The 13,177-nt window shown below is 47.9% G+C and overlaps 1 protein-coding gene across 2 annotated transcripts in view; it reads left to right on the top strand.

Moving 5' to 3' along the window:
- Positions 1–13,177, top strand: part of LOC109921650 (CDC42 small effector protein 1-B-like) — a 47,706-nt gene that overhangs the window by 10,842 nt on the left and 23,687 nt on the right. The gene's annotated exons all lie outside the window — the stretch shown is intronic.

Genomic DNA, 13,177 nt, shown 5'->3' with positions numbered 1-13,177 from the left:
CGTTGCTGCTCCCAATCTGAGTTACAAATTACTTCGTTCAATTTCAAAGGCGGGGTTTGGAATTTCATTTCATTTCATTTCATGACAGAATGGGAACTTTTGAGTATCTGTTAACTTGGATGAATGTGCTGCAACCCTCGATTTTTCTCTTTTTAATTTGGTTTGGTTTTATTTGTTAGAAAAGTGGTCGACTTTTGGGAGGGGGAAGGAAAGCTCCTTTAACATAACTGGCAGTCGAGTGTTCACAGACTGTAGTATCTTTCTTTCAAAGAACAGCAGAAATTTTTTTGCAAGTGGTGGGAGTCAGGTCTCGCTTTTTTCTTGTTGTGGCTGTTTTAGTTTTTTGCAGATTGCATGAGCAAACTTGACCCCAAGGCTCCAAATCAGCTTGGCTGGATATTATAAGGCCTGCCTTTTGTGAGACCTTCTGACTTCATTACAGAACTTCCTTCCTCTCTCGCTTTCTCCCTTTGCAAAACCCTTCTCATCTCGAGTCTAGCTGCCCAGTCCAAAACTTGTTCTTCCTGTTCGTTGAACCAACTCGGCCTAGTCCCTATTCCCTATGGAATGGGTATGGTGAAGGGAACCGGGAGGTAACCCAAGTTTATTTGGAGACCTGAGTTTTAATCACCAACTTATTTTGGTTCATATTTTTTTAGGAAAAAAATAAGCAACAGGAAGTCAGTCTAAGCAAAGGGAACCATTGTAGCTATCGTCACTTGTGGAAAAATGCTACCAACTTCATTAATACCCACTTATATATCTCTTAGGGAGGGCATTTTGCTATCCTTACCAGCTCTGGCCTGCCACATGACAACTTGACCCCTCGCCTCCTCTCCCAATTGGGCCTAGCAAGGCCCTAGGCCTCAAGGTCAATTACAGGGACTGGGGGAAAACGAAGGTTGGCCGCCCTCCAACCTTCCATCAAATCATTAAAATCTCTCCCCCACCCTCACTGACAATCTCCCTAATGCCTTTCCAAACGCGGTGTACCTCCTTCCATAACCTGCTATTTTTACAGAATTTATTTTCTTTTAAAATAAAGTTTGGCTATAAAGTACTTTTGGGGTGTCTCGATAACTGAGAGAGCCTCTTCAGCCCATCAAAAACAAAGCAGTGCTGTGTTCCAGCTTTTGGCCTGCACCCTCGTATGCCTGAAGGGTGTTATACAAATGCACGTTATTTCTTCCCTAATTTAAGGTGATGTTCCAAACCACCAACCCCTCCCTTATTTTTGTGCCAGCCTCCGGTGCTAAGAAACCTGGATTTCTGACCAATGTCCTTGCTCTTCTCTGAATGCCCTTGTTTCTGTTACCAATGAGATTTCTATCCATTTGAGGGAAATGTGACCTGGGGTGGGTCACTTTCTTCGCCCTACGAAACTGCAAGCTGGCAGGTTTTTTTCCTGCCAGTGTCAGCTTAGGCACCTGCACTGTTAAACATAACCTCTCCTTGGAAACGTGGAAATTAAAATTCCATAGCACCTTTTGCAACCTCAGCACCTCCGGGCGCTTTAGGGCGAATGAGGCGTTTAGCATTATAATCGTGGAATGATGGCAGCCAATCGATCCAGCTGGTGAACCGATGTTTGTTTCTTGTGAAATTGAGCGAGGGACAATAATGGACCAGGGAGACCCCCCTCCCGACCTTTGCTCTTCCAATACGGGCCGTGTCTTTTGTAAATGCACTGGGACACAGTGTGGATCGTGCCTTAATTTAAAGCCTCTCGATCACAGGAGAGTTGCCTACCGGCTGGGTCCACAAGTTTGGGCTCGTCCAAACTTGCAGAGAGTCCCACACAATTGCTGACCTGCACCAGCTTTCAATTTGCCATCATCCCGTAGGAATTGGGAGCGGGAGTGGGCAGTTTTGATCCTCCGAACCCGCTGCGCCATTTAACGTGATCTGATCTTATCCTGGTCTCAACTCCACTGCTCCCCATAGCCCTTTATCCCACCTTTCATTGCAGAAACATATCTCTTTCTTTCTTGACTGTTGATTCGATTTTGCACTCTCTTGGGGTGGTGAGTTTCACACTCTAGGTGTTAAGATTCCCATCTGTGCTTTCCAATTCCTCCCTCCTGATGCCTCCCTATCACTGTGACCTCCAACTCCTTTTCTTTCCACAGAGTGTGGTTCGTGTGTGCAATGAACTGCCAGAAGGATGTAGGTACAGTTACAACGTTTAGAATGGACATTTTGGATAAGGACATGAGTAGGGAAACTTTTGGAGGGATACGGACCTATTGGAAGTTTATAAAATAATGAGCGGTAATATGGTAGTTGTATTTTCCCTAGGGTGGGGGATTTCAAGACTTAAGTTTTTAAGCTGAGAGGAGAAAGATTTAAAGATACGAGGGGCAATTTTTTTTTTAATCTTCCTGAGGAAGTGATGGAATGAACTTCCTGAGGAAGTGGTGGATGTGGGGTACTATTACAATGTTTAAAAGACATTTGGATAAGTACATGGATAGGAAAGGTTTGGAGGCATACGGGCCAGGAGCAGGGTGGGGAGGGCAGGTGGGACTAGTTTAGTTTGGGATTATGTTCAGCATGGACAGGTTGGACCAGAGGGTTTGCTTCTGTGACCCCATCTCTGCACCCTCCCTGAATTTTGTGCTAATTCCTCACTTGTATAGCTGCTTCTCCGCTGGCACCATTCCCTCCCTAATTCTCTCTGCCTCGCTCTCATCCTTCTAAGGTGCACCTCAAAAAAAAAGAAAGGGAGGGATATACCTGCACTGAAGACAGTCCAGAGAAGGTTCACTGGGGTGATCCCAAATACAGAGGGCCTGTCTTATGAGGAGAGGTTGAGTAGGTTGAGCCTGGACTCAATGGAATAAGAGGTGGCCTTACTGAAACATACAAGATTCTTGGGGGGAAACTGACAGGGGAGATGTGGGGAGGTTGTTTCCCCTTGTGTGGGAGAGTCCAGGAACTAGAAGAGCATCATTTCAGAATAAGGGGTCGCCCAGTAAAGACGCAGACGAGGAGAAATTTTCTGTCTGAGGGGAGTGAATCTGTGGAATTCTTTATCACAGAGGGCTGTCGAGGTTGGGTCGTTGAAGACAGATATTGTTTTAATCAGAAAGGTTATCAGGGAGAAAAGGTAGGAAAGTGAAGCTGAGGAGCTGCGAATGGTGGAGCAGACTCGACGGACTGAATGGCCTTCCTGGACTCCTTTTGTCTTAAGGTCTAAGCAGTTGGTCCAATCTGCCTTCGTATATCTTGATGTGGCTTGGTGTCACGTACTGTTTTGTGTTAACGTTCCTGCAAAGCATCTCGGGGTGTTTTGTCAATACTGAAGGCACTATATGAATACTTGTTGTTGTGGTTCCCCTCCCTCATTAAGATTCCACTTGCCAGTGAGTGAGCGAGGCAGGTTCTGGTCAAGACCGTGTGGAGCTGGAGGGACACAGCAGGTCAGGCAGCATCAGAGGAGCAAGAGAGTTGACTTTGCAGGTTTACACCCTGGTTGGTTAATGCAGATAACGTTCGGGGGACCTGGGTTCGAATCCCGCTACGGCAGACGGTGGGAATTGAATTCAATAAAAAAAAAACCTGGAATAATGAGTCTAATGATGACCTCGAATCCATTGTCGGAAAAATCCATCTGGTTCACTAATGTCCTTCAGGGAAGGAAATCTGCCATCCTTACCTGGACCTGATGAAGTGTTTAAACCCAAAATGTTGACTTTCTTGCTCCTCTGATGCTGCCTGACCTGCTGTGTTCCTCCAGCTCCACACTGTATTGACTCTGACTGCAGCATCTGGAGTTCTTGCTATCTCAGAGGTGGGTTCTGGTCCTTTGGTGGGGGGGTGGGTAAAGTGAATGGACTTCAGTGTCATATGAAAGCGATTGTTGGTGTTTTGCATGTCTGTGATAAATGGAGGGGGAGAGAGAGAGAGCACCCTTAGCCAGTGTGTGATCATACAATCATAGCTGATAAAATGGTAGATGCGAATCTTACCTCCATCTACATCCCTTAATGCGATGGGAAGCGATGGCGTTGTGATAGTTTCGCTAGTCTGTTAATCCAGATAACATTGTTCGAATCCCACCATGACACATGGTGGAAATTGAATTCAATAAAAAAAATCCTGAATTATGACTCTAATCCATTATTGGAAAAACCCATTTGGTTCACTAATGCCCTAGAGAGAAGGAAATCTGCCATCCTTACCTGGCATACACGTGACTCCAGACCCATAGCAGTGTGGTTGACTCTTAACTGCCCTCTGGGTAATCGGGGATGGGCAATAAATACTGGCCTGGCCAGCGATGCCCTGATGTGGTGAATGAATTAAAAACAAAATCGGGGTTACTGGGGCGATTTCTGTTGTGGTGTAGACCCCCCCCCCCACCCCGCCAATGCCCCTAGCCTTCCCTCCACCCCCATTTCCTGCTTCCTGGTCAATGACAGGGATACTCGGTGCCACGGTGATGGGGTACAGACGATGTTGGCACGGCCCTGTTTTGAAGCTTGTTTTTGTCCAATCAAACAGCAAGCTGTTGGGGTTTCCTGGTAATAAACTTGATGTTTTTTTGAACATGATCGTTCGATCTTTTGCCACAAACATTTTTTTGTTAAATAATGTGTCTGGAACCTGGAACAGGTCCAAAGATACCGCAGCTTCCTTTTGGCTGACTGCGCATCGATGGAGAGTTGCCAACTCCTGGTGGAATCTGGAGACACTCGGAGTAGAGAAAGCTGAGAGGATATTTGGTTTGAGGTGTTTGTCACAGTCCGAGAGGTCCACAGCACAGCTATCTAGCCTGTGTCGGTCAAAAACGACCTCCTAACTATTTTAGCCCCCATTTCCCAGCACTTAGCCCATAGCCATGGCATTGCAAGTGCACCCATAGAATCATACAGCATGGAAACAGACCTTCCACTCCAACAAGCCCAACACATCGTTGCAAAAGATAAGGAGGTGGGTACAATTAGAACGCTTAAAAGGCATCTGGATGGGAACATGAATAGAAAAGGGTTTGGAAGGATATGGGCCAAATGCTGGCAAGTAGAACTAGATCAATGTAAAGGACATTGCTGAGGCTGCTTTTGGAATACTATGTTCAATTTTGGTCTCCCTGCTGTAGGAAAGATGTTGCTAAACTCGAAAGGATGCAGAAAAACATTCACAGGGACACTGCCTTGGTTAGAGGGTTTGAGCCACAGGGAGAGGCTGAAGAGGCTGGGGCAATTCTCCCTGGAGCGAGGGAGGCTGACGGCATGACCTTTATAGAGGTTTATAAAATCACGAGGGGCACGGACAGGATGAATAGTCAAGGTCTTTTTCCCCGGGGTAGAGGAGCCCAAATCTAGAGGGACGTAGGTTTAAGGTGAGAGGGGGAAAGATATAAAAGGGAGCTGAGGGGCAGCTTTTCCACGCAGAGGGTGGTGCGTGTATGGAATGAGCTGCCAGAAGTAGTGGAGGCTGGTAGAGTTACAACATTTAAAAGGCATCTGGGTGGGTGTATGAAAAAGGAGGATGAGGGGGATATGGGCCAAATGCTGGCAAATGGGACTAGATGAATTTAGGATGTCAGGTCGGCATGGACAAGTTGGGCCGAAGGGCCTGTTTCCGTGCTGTACAACTCTATGACTCTGTCAGGTTGGCACCCTTCAATATGATGAGCGTTTCTGCCTCTACCATCCTCTTGGCCAACGAGTTCCAGATTCCTACCACCGCCTGGATGAAAAACCTCATCTCCTCTCTACCTCCTACCCCTCTCCTTAAATCTATGCCCTTCTTGGTCATTGATCCCTCCAATTGGAAAATCTCCTTCCTGTCTTCCCCCCGTCTATCCCCCTCATAATTTTATACAGCTCAATCGTGACCCCTCCTCGGTCTCCTCTGGTCCAAGGTAAACAACCCCAGTCCGTCCCGATTCTCTCTCTCTCTCTCTCTCTCTCTCTCTCTTGCTCAGGTGAACCTCCTGGTAAAACTCCCTCATCACATTCCCTCCTATCTTGTGGATTCCAGGACTGCGCTCAGCTCTCCAGCTGTGGCGAGATGCCTCATGGTTGTGAACTTTCCCACCTGCCTCCCATCACCCTTTCAACGTTACCTCGATTGTAAAAATATTCTGTAACTCCAGCCTCCGCTGCTCTTTTGGGGGAGACGGTTCCACAGACTTAAAGTGCCCCCTCGTCTTTGTCTTTCGGGCCCCCCCCCCTTTTGAACCCCGTACCCCGACAACCCACCCCCAGTTCTAATTATCCCACCCCCTGGATGAGAGGGAAGCATCCATCCTGTTAAGGTACCTCTCACAACATGTACATTCCGCTAAAGTGGTGAGCTTAAATCATCACCTCGTTTTTAGAGTGTGTCTCTTTTTTTTAAGGAAAAGTATGGCTGTGAAGTACCTCGGGATGTTCTAAGGTTGCCTCGGGTGCTATACAGATTCAGTTTCTCAGCATCTTCATCAAATTTCTCCCCCTTTTGTTTTTGGTCGGTGCCGACTTCCACTTGACCTATGCTGGTCCCCTACCTGTTCTAGTCCCGCTTTTCCCTCAATTTCCCTCAATTCCCTCAATTTCCCTCTATGGTGCCTCAAGTGATTGCTGAGTCATGGAGGTCTACCCCCAGAAATAAGGCCCTTCGGCCCTTCAGCCCATCGAGTCTGTGCCGGTCAAAAACAACCACCAACTCCTCTAATCCTGTTTTCCAGCACTTGTCCTGAGGCTTGTATATTGTGGTATCTAACTGTCGTGACGGTTTCACCCTCTGCTATCCATTTGATAACTTGCATTTCCATAGCGCCTTTGGGAACTTTCAAAGTGCTTTGGGGACAATGAAATATGCTTTTTTTTTTTAAATGAAGTGTAGGCACTCTTGGTAATTTGTACACAATGCGTTCCCGCTGGCACGGTTAGCATTGCTGCCTCAGCGCCAGGGTTTGATTCCAGCCTCGGGTGACTGTCAGTGCAGAGTTTGCAGGTTCTCCCCCAGTGTCTGCGTGGGTTTCCTCTGGGGGCTCTGGTTTCCTCCCAAAGGTGAGCAGGTTAGTGTGGATTGGCCGTGCTAAATTGCCCCGTGGTGCCCAGGGATGTGCGGGTCAGGGTGGATTGGCCGTGCTAAATTGCCCCGTAGTGCCCAGGGATGTGCGGGTTAGGGTGGATTGGCTGTGCTAAATTGCCCCGTCGTGTCCAGGGATATGCAGAGTAGGTGGGTTAGCCATGGTAAAATGTGGGGTTACGATGGGATGCTGTTCAGAAGGCTGCTGCAGACTTGATGGGCCGAATGACCTCTATCTACACTGTAAGGATTCTGTAACACATTTTTAACCGAAAAATGTGCCAAGTTCCAGTTACTGGTGCTGATTTGAGTAAACTGGACAAGTGGTCGTGGGATCTTTCTTTGCCCTTCACTTTGAGAGGGAGATTTCGATTTGACATATCATCTTTTATGGCAGCCTCTTGGCACTGACCCTCCCACAGGGCAACAAGAGGGGTCTCTAGATGCGAGACTTGAACCGCTCGCCTTCTGACCAGTTACTCTGTCAAGTGAGGGGAGGGTGGTAGATTGAGAAATGGTAGGCTTTTGGAGGTGGGAGGCGGTGGGAGGAGGGGTTTGCAGTGATAGTTCTAGAGTCGGGAGCCAAAGTCTTGGAAGGTACAGTCCACAAGGATTGAAGTGGGAGAGAACTGGCCAAGTTGGAGCAGCCCACTTGATTCGCACCACATCCCACAAATCTCACTCCCTCCACTCTCGGGAGCAGCAGTGTGTACGTGAGCTGCAAAATTCACCAAAGGTCTTCCACAGAGTCATACAGCACAGAAACAGGCCCTTCGGCCCAACTCATCCATGCTGACCAGGTTTCTGAAACTGAACTAGTCCCGTTTGCCTGCCTTTGGCCCATATCCCTCTAAGCCTTCTCTATCCATGTACCTGTCCAAATATCTTTTCAATGTTGTAATTGTACCCACCTCCACCACTTTCTCTGACAGCTCGTTTCGTGCACGCAACACCCTCTGCTTGGAAAAGTTGCTCCTCGGGTCCCTTTTTAAATCTTTCCCCTCTCACCTTAAACCTTATGCTGTCTAGTCTTGGACTTTTGGGGAGAAAACACCTTGGCTATTCACCTTATCTATGCTCCTCATGATTTTATAAACCCCTGTAAGGTCATACATCAGCCTCTGACACTTAAATTTCACAGCCTACCCAGCCTCGCCTTTAACTCAAACCTTCTAGTTTTGGTAACATTCTTGTAAGTCTTTATTTTGCATCCTTTCCAGTTTAATAAAATCCTTCCTACAGCAGGGTAACCAGAACTGTACACAGTTCTCCGAATGTGGCCTTACCGATGTCTTGTACAGCTGTAACACGACGATCCAAGCAGTACTCTGTCCGATGAAGGCAAGTGTGCCAAATGCCTTGTTCACCGTCCTGTTTACTTGTGACCACTAACATCTAGAAGGACAAAGGCAGCTGATGCGTAGGAATACCACCCCTTGCAAGTTCCCCTCTGAGCCCCACACCAAGCTGACTTGGAAATATATCACCGCTCCTTCAGTGTTGCTGAGTCAAAACCCTGAAACTCCCTCCCTAAAGGAACTGCTGCGGCACGGTGGCTCAGTGGTTAGCACTGCTGCCTCATGGCGCCAGGGGCGTGGGTTCGATTCCACTCTCGGGTAACTGTCTGTGTGGCGTTTGCATGTTCTCCCCCCGTGTCTGCGTGGGTTTTCTCTGGGTGCTCTGGTTTCCTCCTACAGTCCACAGATGTGTAGGTTAGGGAGGACTGGCTGTGGAAAATTGTCCCATAGTGCCCGGGGATGTGCAGGTTAGGGTGGATTGGCCGTGGAAAATTGTCCCGTAGTATCCAGGGATGTGCAGGTTAGGGTGGATTGGACGTGCTAAATTGTCTCGTAGTGCGCAGGGATGTGTAGACTAGGTGGATTGGCCATAGGAAATGCGAGGTTACAGGGACAGGGTGGATGAGGTGGGTCTTGGATGGGCTGCTGTTCAGAGGGTCAGTGTACTTTTGATGGGCTGAATGGCCTGCTTCCAACATGGTAAGGTTTTCTCCGAAAACTGCGGGTGCCCCTACGCCAGACAGGGCTGCAGTGGTTCAAGAAGGCAGCTCCCCATCATCTTCTGACGGGGGCAACCAGGGGATGGGCAATAAATGCTGGCCCCCGCTAGCAAGGAGCACATCCCGTGAGTGTATATATTTTTAAAAAATCAACTACCTACTGGTTGTAATCCCTTGAATCTTTTGGAGTTGAACCAGCAAGGGCTGGCCGATGGAAAGGTTTACTCCCAAGCCATCTCCCAGTGTGTCAGCAGTAATGAGAGAGAATCTAGCCTCTGTGCCAAAGGAGAGTGGAACTATATTGTTCAAACTTGTCAGAGCGTAGTCAGCTCCTTGTGACTGGCTTGGCACTGCTCCTATGGGTTACAGTAAAGCCAGTTTCCTGTCTTTAGTTGCCGTCTCTGAACCTGTGTTTGCGATTGAACAAAAACCAGTCGGACAGCTTTACTTATTCTTTCCCCCCTTCGTCTTGCCCTTGGTGTGTTGAGTCCTCAGAGGCCTGTTGAAGAGTTCACTCGATAACTCCCTCCACGTTGGCGTCTCCGTCCGTTCCTCGCCCACCTCCATCGCCGTCCGCAGGCAGAAGGGCAATTGCCAGGGTCCTGTGTTTTCACATTGCCCTAGAATGCCTTTTAGAGTGTTTCTGAATATTTTCGGAGAGGAGTTGATTGCTTTGGAATTTCTTGCGGAAGGTGGCTTGCCAGTTTTGGGTGCAGCCAGTTCCCTTGCCACGGCAATGGGATGATGGTCAACTTGTATAGCACGGGAAAAGAGACCCTTCAGCCCATCATATCCATGATGGTCATCAACCAGTGGGGCACTGCAAGGATCAGTGCTGGCTCCTCTGCTGTTTGCCATTTATATAACTGATTTGGATGTGAATATAGAAGGAATGGTTAGTAAGATTACAGATGGCACCAAAATTGGCGCTGTAGTGGACAGTGAAGAAGGTTACCTCAGAGTACAACAGGATCTTGTTCATATGAGCTGATGGGCAGAGGAGCGGCAGATGGAGTTTAATTTCGATAAATGTGAGGTGCTGCATTTTGGTAATGCAAATCAAAGTTGGACTAAATGTGAAGATCCTGGGGCGTGTTGCCGAACAAAGAGAACTTGGGGTATAGGTTGATAGTTCCTTGAAAGTGGAGTCGCAGGTAGACAGGGCAGTGAAGAAGGTGTTTGGTAAGTTGCCTTTATTGGTCAGTGCATTGAGTATAGGAATTGGGATGTCAAATTGCAGCTATGCAGGACATTGGTCAGGCGCATTTAGAATACTGTGTGCAATTCTGGTCTCCGTGCTATCAGAAATATGTTGCTAAACTTGAATGGGTTCAGAAAAGACTTACAAGGATGTTGCCAGGGTTGGAGGGTTTCAGCTATAGAGAGAGGCTGAATAGACTGGGGCTATTTTCCCTGGAGTGTTGGAGGCTGAGGGGTGACCTTATAGAGGTTTATAAAATCATGAGGGTCATGGATAGGGTGAATAGCCAAGGTGTTTTTCTCCAGGGTAGGGGAGTCCAAAGCTAGAAGGAATAGGTTTAAGGTGCGAGGGGAAAGATTTGAAGGGACCTAAGGGGCTTTTTGCACACAGAGGGTAGTGCGTGTATGGAATGAACTGCCAGAGGAAGTGGTGGAGGCTGGTACAATTATAACATTTAAAAGGCATCCGGATGGGTACATGAATCGGAAGGGTTTAGAGGGATATGGGCCAAATGCTGGCAAATGGGACTGGATTAATTTAGGATATCTGGTCGGAATGGATGAGTTGGACTGAAGGGTCTGTTTCTCTGCTGTACAACTCTATGACTTTTTATAAAGTGCTTCGAGTCATTATCCATATACATCACTCTACCTTCCTGTTAGGCGCAGTAAGTTGTAGATACAACCAGCCTCTGGGTAGACGTTGTTTTCCTCACATTCCCGCTCCAAACAAATCCCTTGCTCCTTTACCTTTAAAACTGTGCGCCCCCTCCCAGTTATCGACTTCTCGAAGGAGAGCGGTTTCTCCCTATCCACACTATCTATACACCTCAGAACTGTGCACACCTCAATCATATGCTACCTCAGATCCCTCTCCTCTATGGAAAACAGCCCCTGCCCCTCTAGTCTCTCTTCGTCCTTGGATCTCTCCAACATCCTGGTGAACGTCCTCAGCACCCTCTCTCTAGTGCAATCTATAAGAAGGATGTACGGTGCAGATACTGAAACCGCACACAGTACTCCAGCTGTGCCTAGCACACAGCTCTATCGTAACCTCCCTGCTCTTGTTTTCAGTGCCTTGACCAATGTGTGGATTCTGTAAACAACTGATAGTGGTGTGATTTGAACTCGTGCGTCAGGGTGGTTAAGCAGGTGTTCACCACGCTTGCCTTCGTTGCTCAGACCTTTTGAGTGTAGGAGTTGGGACGTCATGTTGAGGCTGTACAGGATGTTGGTGAGGCCTCTTGTGGAGTACAGTGTCCAGTTCTGTCAGAGGAAGGGTATAATTAAGCTGGAGAGGGTTCAGAAGAGACTTACCAGGATGTTGCTGGGAATGGAGGGTTTGAGTTATAAGGAGAGGCTGGGACTTCTTTCACTGGAGCATAAGAGGGAGACCTTATTGAAGCTTATGAAATCATTAGGGGTCTAGATAAGGTGAATGGCTGGTGTCTTCACCATAGAGTGGGAGATTTCAAGACAAGGGGGCAAGTTTGAGGCGAGAGGAGAAAAATTTAAAAAGACATGAGGGGCAATTTCTTTTGCACTGAGCAGTGGAATGAACTTCCAGAGGAAGTGGTGGATGTGGGTACAGTCAGTGTTTAAAGGCATTTGGATAAGTACATGAATAAGAAATGTTTGGAGGGTTATAGACCAAGCACAGGCAGTTGGGACTAGTTTAGTTTGGCATAATGGTCGGTATGGACTGGTTGGACCGAAGGGTCCATTTTTGTGCTGTATTACTGTATGACTCATGCCTTTTGAAAGACTGCTTGGCCACAATACCACAAACTAAAGCATCCATGGGATGCACTGCAGATCTCAGTGTTGATTATCTGAGTTTCTAAAAATACATTATTTGTTTGTGGAAAGTGGCAGAGCTGGCATTTTTTTGGCCATCCTTAATTGCCCATTGAGAAAGTAGTGGTGAGCTGCCTTCTTAAACCGCTGCAGTCTTCTCTTCCACAAACTTTGGCGGACACTGGATCAGTTGTTAGTTTTAAATCCGAGAAATTTTTGTGAAGCAGGTTAAGGGATATGGGCCAAAGGCAAGGAAATGGAGTTAGGCCACAGATCAGCCAGGATCTCATTGATCGACAGGCTGAGTGGCCTACTCCTGTTCCTGTGCCTGTGCGGTATAGTTGTGGGATTTTGACACTGAAGGAACGGCTGATAGATTTCTGAGTTGGGATGATGTGTATCTTGGAGGGGGATCATTTAGGGGGTGGTGTTGCCATGTCACCCTTGTCCTGCTTTGGGCGTTAGAGATGACAGGTTTGGAAGACGCTGTCAGAGGAGTCTTGGTGAGTCGATACAGTTGATAGACATCGACAATGTTCACTCCGTTTGCGGTGAAACACGTCAAGATGGCACGGGGTTGTGAGGTGTGGCTACAAAAATGCAACTCTCTCCTGACACAAGGGGATGCGAATCTGTGTCATAAAAGGGCGTACGTCACATCAGCCAAGCTGGTTGACTGGGCATTCCCTTCCTAAGGGCATTGTGTGGCTGTCCCTACACCACAATTCGTTCAGAAACCACCTTCTTATGGGGAACTAGGGATGGGCAATAACTGCTGGCCAGGCCAGCAAAGTCCACAGATGGGGGCACGGTCAGTGTAGAGGGTGCTTTACTCTGTATCTAACCCCATGCTGCCCCTGTCTTGGGAGTGTTTAATTCAGGGGGGGGGGGGGGAACAGTGTAGAGGGAACTTTGCTCTGTATTCAACCCCCTGCTGTTCCTGTCCTGGGTGGGGGACAGTGTAGAAAGAGCTTGACTCTATACCTAACTCTCTGTTCTGGGCGTATGGGGGACAGTGTAGAGAGAGCTTTTCCCTGTACTAACCCCCATGCTGTCCCTGCCTGGGAGTGATTGATGGGGGACAGTGTAGAAAGAGCTTTACTCTGTATCTAACCCCGTGCTGCCCCTGTCACTGGGAGT

The sequence above is a fragment of the Rhincodon typus genome, chromosome 46 (assembly GCF_021869965.1).
Source record: "Rhincodon typus isolate 14 chromosome 46, sRhiTyp1.1, whole genome shotgun sequence".
Taxonomy (NCBI): Eukaryota; Metazoa; Chordata; class Chondrichthyes; order Orectolobiformes; family Rhincodontidae; genus Rhincodon; species Rhincodon typus.
Note: the sequence above shows the minus strand (reverse complement) of the source record. Positions and strands in the feature narration are given on the sequence as shown.